We start from the raw sequence: 6,371 nt of genomic DNA on the forward strand, positions 1-6,371 counted from the left end.
TTTGTAATAACAGACCACCCACTCCCAAGATTTGGGAACACTTGTGAAAATTTCCTGCCCTCACCCTAGTTTCCAGCAACCCAAATAGTCCCAGATGATAGTGATTTAAATACCATTTAACATCACTTTATTTTTGGGAGCTATTAAGGCCTCTAATGTTCCAACATCCCACACTATCCATTAGGGGGTTGAGTCATTCCTTCCCCCTGCTCCTTGTTTACATTTTCTGGCTTATCAATCTGTCCTTCCCCTTGCTGTTGAGGGACTTGCTCCTAATCATCAGCTTGCATCACTACACACCCCCCTCCAGCTTCCTCTTCTATAGCTGAGATATCAACCTTATCTCCTGGTTTCTCAACATTATTCACTGTAGCAAGATCTTCAGTCCTAGGAACGTAATGTTTGCCCCTACAGTTCCAGATGGCACAACCTTCTTCTTCACCACCCTTGCTTGCTAGGTTTCACTTTTTTCAGAGCTAGCTCATATTTCTTTTGTCTACATTGCTCCCCTGTATGACCAATACCCTTGCATTCCTCACACTGTATTGGTTTACAATCATATTCAACCCTCTGGCTAACTTTGATACCCTTTTCATTAGTAAACCACACTTCATCTGGCATAGGTTTACTAATGTTAACCTCAACCAGCACTCTAGCATACTCCAGTAAGTCCTTTTGAGCCGTAGCTCTATCAGACCTAATAAGTTTACCTATCAAGCTAGCAATATTATTGAGAGCCACCTGACCCCAATACTTGAGTGGGAGGCCAGGTAATCGAATCCAGGTAGGCACCATTGTCACTTTCTCCTTCAAGAGGTCTAAATCTGCAGACCATTCCTTCATGATCACCGGCTTATGATCATACAAAATAGGTCCAGCTTCCATGGCCATCTTCCTACCCTCCACCGTTCGAAACGCACTACAAAAACTCCATTCATTCCCATGGCTATTCTATCAATGCAAACTTTCCCCCAAACACGTCGAACAAAGCCATTTACAATCCTTATAGGCAACTTCATCCCCAAAATGTAACATACAATCGCAGATTCCCAGAATACAATTTCATCCTTCACATCCTCCTCCGAAATCACCACATCATCAACAACTTCAGAGTTAACATTAGCATTATTAGGTAAAGTAAGGTCAATACCTTCCTCCCTAATTGTTTCAAATAGATTCTGGCGCCAAGAGTTGTTATTCGGGTTACCTGGATTGCTGACCAGTTGCTGCATAGGATGAGGTGAAGGATTCACCATATTGTCTGATTGTGATCTCACCGGAGTTCTAACTGATGAAATCCATGTCTCCAGTCGACTTCTCGCAGCCTCAAAATTCGCTCTATCTAGGTTTGAAGCATTTACATCCGCAGATGCTACAGAGTCATCATCCTTCTCTTCCTCAGATGACTAGCTTAGAACCGAGCTCTCCAGAACATCATTAATACTCTTCGTTTTCTTCGCATCATTTGTCGATGGTTTCTTCACTACCTTCACTGGTTGCTTTGTTTTTTTTACCTCCATTTCCTTTTTTCGAACCTTTTGCCATGGCTCCAGCAGATGCTGAGATTCAAATCCAGAAAACAATGAGAAAAACGTGCCTAACAGTGAAAGCTAGAGAGAATGCAGACTTTCTCTCTCTAACCCATCATCATAAGATTACATGCTTCGAGATTTCTTCCTTTTATCATTGTTCGACACACTTTATCTGCGCTCTTGTACACCATATCCTCTCCTGGAATCATTGCTTGAATTTGTTTGTATATGGTGTCCACTGTATCATTTTTAGGAGCTATTATAGCTCTTTGTTGGAGGTAGTTTGGATCCATGTGGTTTTAAACTATTGGATCTTCATCACTCTTTATCAATAGATCTTTGGGTATTTCTATCTACATAGGTTCCTCCTCATCTTCCTTTGAGTTTGCCTTTATTTTTTCATCTTCTACACATAGCACCCATTTGTAGAAGTTTGTAAGCTCTCAATTATCCTCGTAATTGTTTGTCTGTCTAGGCCGCATGTTAGTCCTCAAGGTGTAGACAATATATTTTGGCCATATGGTTGTCGATTTGCTAATCGATTCATCAAATATTTCTTCTCTTCCTCCATTTTGGACAACCGACAATGTTTTCCGAAAATTCCCTCCTAAGACGAGTGTTTTGCCTCCAAATATTTATCCTTTGTTGATGGGTTATATAGCTGCATTATATCTCGAATTATGCGGTCTAATGCTTCGAATGTATGCCTATGTACCATTGGGGTCTCATCCCATATTATTAGTTTTGTTTGTCGTATGAGTTATGCAAGATCAAATCCTTGCTCAATGTTGCAGCACGAGTCCTCGTTGAGATCAATATCTTGTATCGGGAATGAGTTGTCCTCCCACCCACTAATAGGAGTGTTGTTTTTCCAGATGATGCCACTGCAAGTACTATGCTGTTTTGAGAGAGTAGCTTTGTCATTAAGGCTCTCCATAAATAAGTCTTGTCGGTGCCCCCGCTACCATAAACAAAGAAGAATTGACCTTTGTTATGGTAGACAGCTTCAAGGATGTTATCATACACCTAGTCTGCTTAGCATTCAAGCCTTGCTTCAGTTGAATCTTGAGTCATTAATTCAGTGGCATAGGTTAGCTTTTCAAACAATAATTTTTTTCAAGCATCTTGCATTAGGGCCGCATCTGGTCATGGAATTCCATGGTAGTCTGTGAGGGTTTTGTTTTTGTGTTTTAGATTTGTTCTATTTCGAATGGTGCATAGTTTTAAATTTTCTCTTTAGTCAAACTTAGGTTTGGAATACCCAGCGTTTGACGTTGCTGGAAGAGGATATCATCTGATAAGTCTTTCCAAAGCCCGTCCCATACATCTTTGGTTCTGACACTTCATAAAAAAGTAGGATTGTCACAAAAAGATCGTGTAACTATGTGCTAGTACTCTATGTGGTTGCTTGGAAGAGTCCCTCATGCCATTCATTATCTCCATCAAGGTGTCTGGGGGCATTGCATGCTGCCTTATATGTGGGGTAGATGATTCCACCCAAAGTTCTGATGTCCTTAAAACATGTTGCCTTTTTCACAGTATTGAGAAGCATCCTTAAGTAGTACCTCTATTTAGAGGCAGGGTGTGCAAAGTAAATCCTTCTGATGCGTCTTCCCAGTTCCCGCCTTTTCCATTTTTTCTTCTCACTCACCCATACCCACTTTGTTAGAAAGTCTACATATGTCAACTCGTGCTTTTCTTCATATTCCTCATTAGCTGTCATCCATTCTATAAGTCTTGTTTTCTTTGTCCTAAATCTTTTGAGGACGTCATCTAAGTGCTCATGGTCCTAAAAAATGATCTCTTGATGATTTTCTAGGTGGAAGGTCAGTCGTTGTAACGGGGGATCCTTGTATTGAGTATTGAATGCAAACATTCGCCAACATGCTTCAGAGGAAGACGCATATCTGCATTTCAAGTAATCCTTAATCTCATCTATGACTTGCTCTTGCTCATTCTGTGTGCCACCATCATCATCACTTGTAAATTGTTCAATCCTTGCAAGTGCCATATCAGGCCCCTTGTTCATATACTTGGACAAGTATTTGAGCGACTGGTCTTTGTTGCACCATTCTACATTAAGTTGGGCTTGGAATTTCAACAATAAGTCGATGTTGTAAGGGATGACGAACCTGTTGTCCAAAGTTTGACCTTTTTTGGTTGCCGTTTGACCATTATCACGCCTCATATAAACTAGGTAACCCTCTTCAACTACCGTTATTTCTTTTGAAGCGATTTTGGGTAGTATTTGAAACACTGGCCATTTTGCATACATGGAGTTTTTTCGTTCATTGATCCATAAGGTCCATGCATCATCAAATGCACCACAATCTCATATCCCAAAAGGTCATTTTTCGAGTATGGTAGCTTTGCAGATATGATTATGTTTATGTCTTCAGGTTTTAAGGGTTTATCTTTCGAATATAAGAAGAGTAAAATGTGTGCATGCGGCAAACCTCTGTTTCGGAATTCAATGGTGTATATGACAGCCATAAGATTAGAAAAAAGGAGTCTCAGTTATTCTGTTTACTTTGAAATATGTATTTATGTAGTTAGGTAGCATAGTATCTATTTATAAATACCTTCCAATGTCTTTTCAAAGTGTTCTCTCACTGTGAGATCGCATATTAATTCATCAAGCTTGATTTTAAAAACTCGAGCCATCACATCTACGCGATCTTCTGGTCATTGTCCAGGTATGCTTGCTAGGAATTTGTAATCTCTTGCCATTTCGGATTACATGTAAATTATGAATAGGTAAGGCGGTCCAGCCCATCAACAGATAGCCATTGCGTCTTGGTAGTTCTGCACCATGTATCTAGGACCTCCAGTGAATGAAGAAGGTAAGACAACTCGACGCCCTATTGAAGTTGGTGCTGTATCCCCTCTAGACACATAATCAGTGAACCCGCAAAGGACATCCTTTCTAATTGTCTTTTGGTTGTTACGCATAAAATTCAGCCTCACTTGTTTCAAGCATGTGAATGCGTGGACTATCAATTGCTGGCATAAACGGCCACAAAGAATCAGTGTGCGAGCCTCATTAAGTCTTTCCATAAAGCGAAAAACATAATACACTCTCATGGTGACAATTGTTCTTTTTTTCCGAGTCGTGGCGTCAAAATCATTGTGTGGGATGTCAATTATGTATCCATCTTCTCCTTATGGAAAAAGAAGTGGATATTGTAGGGCCATGAAACTTGGGTGATTTTCTAGATATCCTTTATAGATGATGACCTTTCTCTTCTACTATCACATCTCGGGGTCCTCTTTTATTGTCATTGTTACCCATAATCAACGCTGCCAACTCATTGCTACTTGGTAGGTTGTATTGTCCACCATATTTAGAATGGTTTACAATTAAGCGAACATGCACAGGTTGCATATCAATACCGGAGAAGCGCTCCCTAGCCATTCTGAAGACTTTAGCTAGCTCATTGTGCTCATCTAACATTCTTGAAAGCCCCTCAACTATTTGGGGGTCGATATCACCTACAACATTGTTCGTCCATGAGCTGGTCTTGTTTCTTACTTTATTGCTTGGATCATGCACATAGAGTTGGGTGAATCTTCATTTTTCTCCATCAGGTGGTAACAAAGACCCAATCTTATGGTAGTTCTGACCAAGGATTCTGAATGTAAGGCCCCCTTCCTCTCTTAATTTTCGTGTCTATTCCCCTCCCATTACTGTGAATGCAAATATAGAGTTAGCTCTAATGCAATCCTTGAATTTTGTTGATGTCCCACTGTTAGGGTCAAGGAGGGACTTTAAGTACTGGGGTGGTTCTTTAAGTAATGACAATTTGACTTTTCCTTTTTGGAAGCAAATATTGTACTTGGGATAGTCTTTGGCCCTCTCTCTTTTGTTATTTCCCTAGGAATACTACAAGAGGGGGGGGGGTGAATTGTATGTGTAGAAATAAACGTAACTTTTTGCGGAAATTTAAACTTAAATGAATAAACAAGCTAGAGGAACACAAGGGATTTTTACGAGGAAAAACTTCTTGGGCCCAACAAGAAGAAACAACCTCGACCACTAGGGATTTTAAACTCAACTCTTTCACTAATTAGGCCAAACAACTTTGTTACAACCTAATTTTATTCTCGAGCCACACCTTGAGTTCCTAAACTCAAATTCCTGAGCCACTGTTCCCTTAACAGTAGTTCCTCCCAACTTCAGTCGAAGTTTTCTCACTCTTACTAGCTTTACTCAAAGCTTCTCTCATACAAAACTTCACTTATGAGTCCCTTACCCCAAAAACCAAAATACAATTGATCGAAATAAGCTTAGTGGAATTAGAGTAAGAAAGCAAAGAACAAATGGCTATTATGAGAGAATGAAGGCACTGACATTTAATTAGTTAAACTCACTTAATTACTTAGTCAGACACACTTTGGAACTTATTTAGACTTCAATATTTATAGTGAGAAACACATAGAACGTGGGAGTTAAAATCGAGTTCATGTTAAATCCATTATCCCATGATGTTCCTTCCCTTAAGGAACACGTTCCTTATCATGTCCCATGATCCCATGATCTCTTTTTGAACGTGGATATGTTTTACCCACTGCTCCTAAAGATTAGGAGTTTCTTGAGCTTTATCCGAAAATCAGTTAACTTTAAAACAGATTTAATATTAAAACTGAATTTTAATCTTTAAGAAAATATGATCTTTTTAAATAAAATCTTCTTAAAAACCGGATAAATATTTTCTTATCTTTTTCGAAAAACAAAAACTTTTCCTTAAAAGATTTTCTATTAAAACTGATTTTTACTTTACATAAACTTGTTTCCTATTATTTAGGCATGACTTACTCAACTTCACACTTGTACCGTTA

Source organism: Beta vulgaris, chromosome 7 (assembly GCF_026745355.1).
Source record: "Beta vulgaris subsp. vulgaris cultivar EL10 chromosome 7, EL10.2, whole genome shotgun sequence".
NCBI classification, from domain to species: Eukaryota; Viridiplantae; Streptophyta; class Magnoliopsida; order Caryophyllales; family Amaranthaceae; genus Beta; species Beta vulgaris.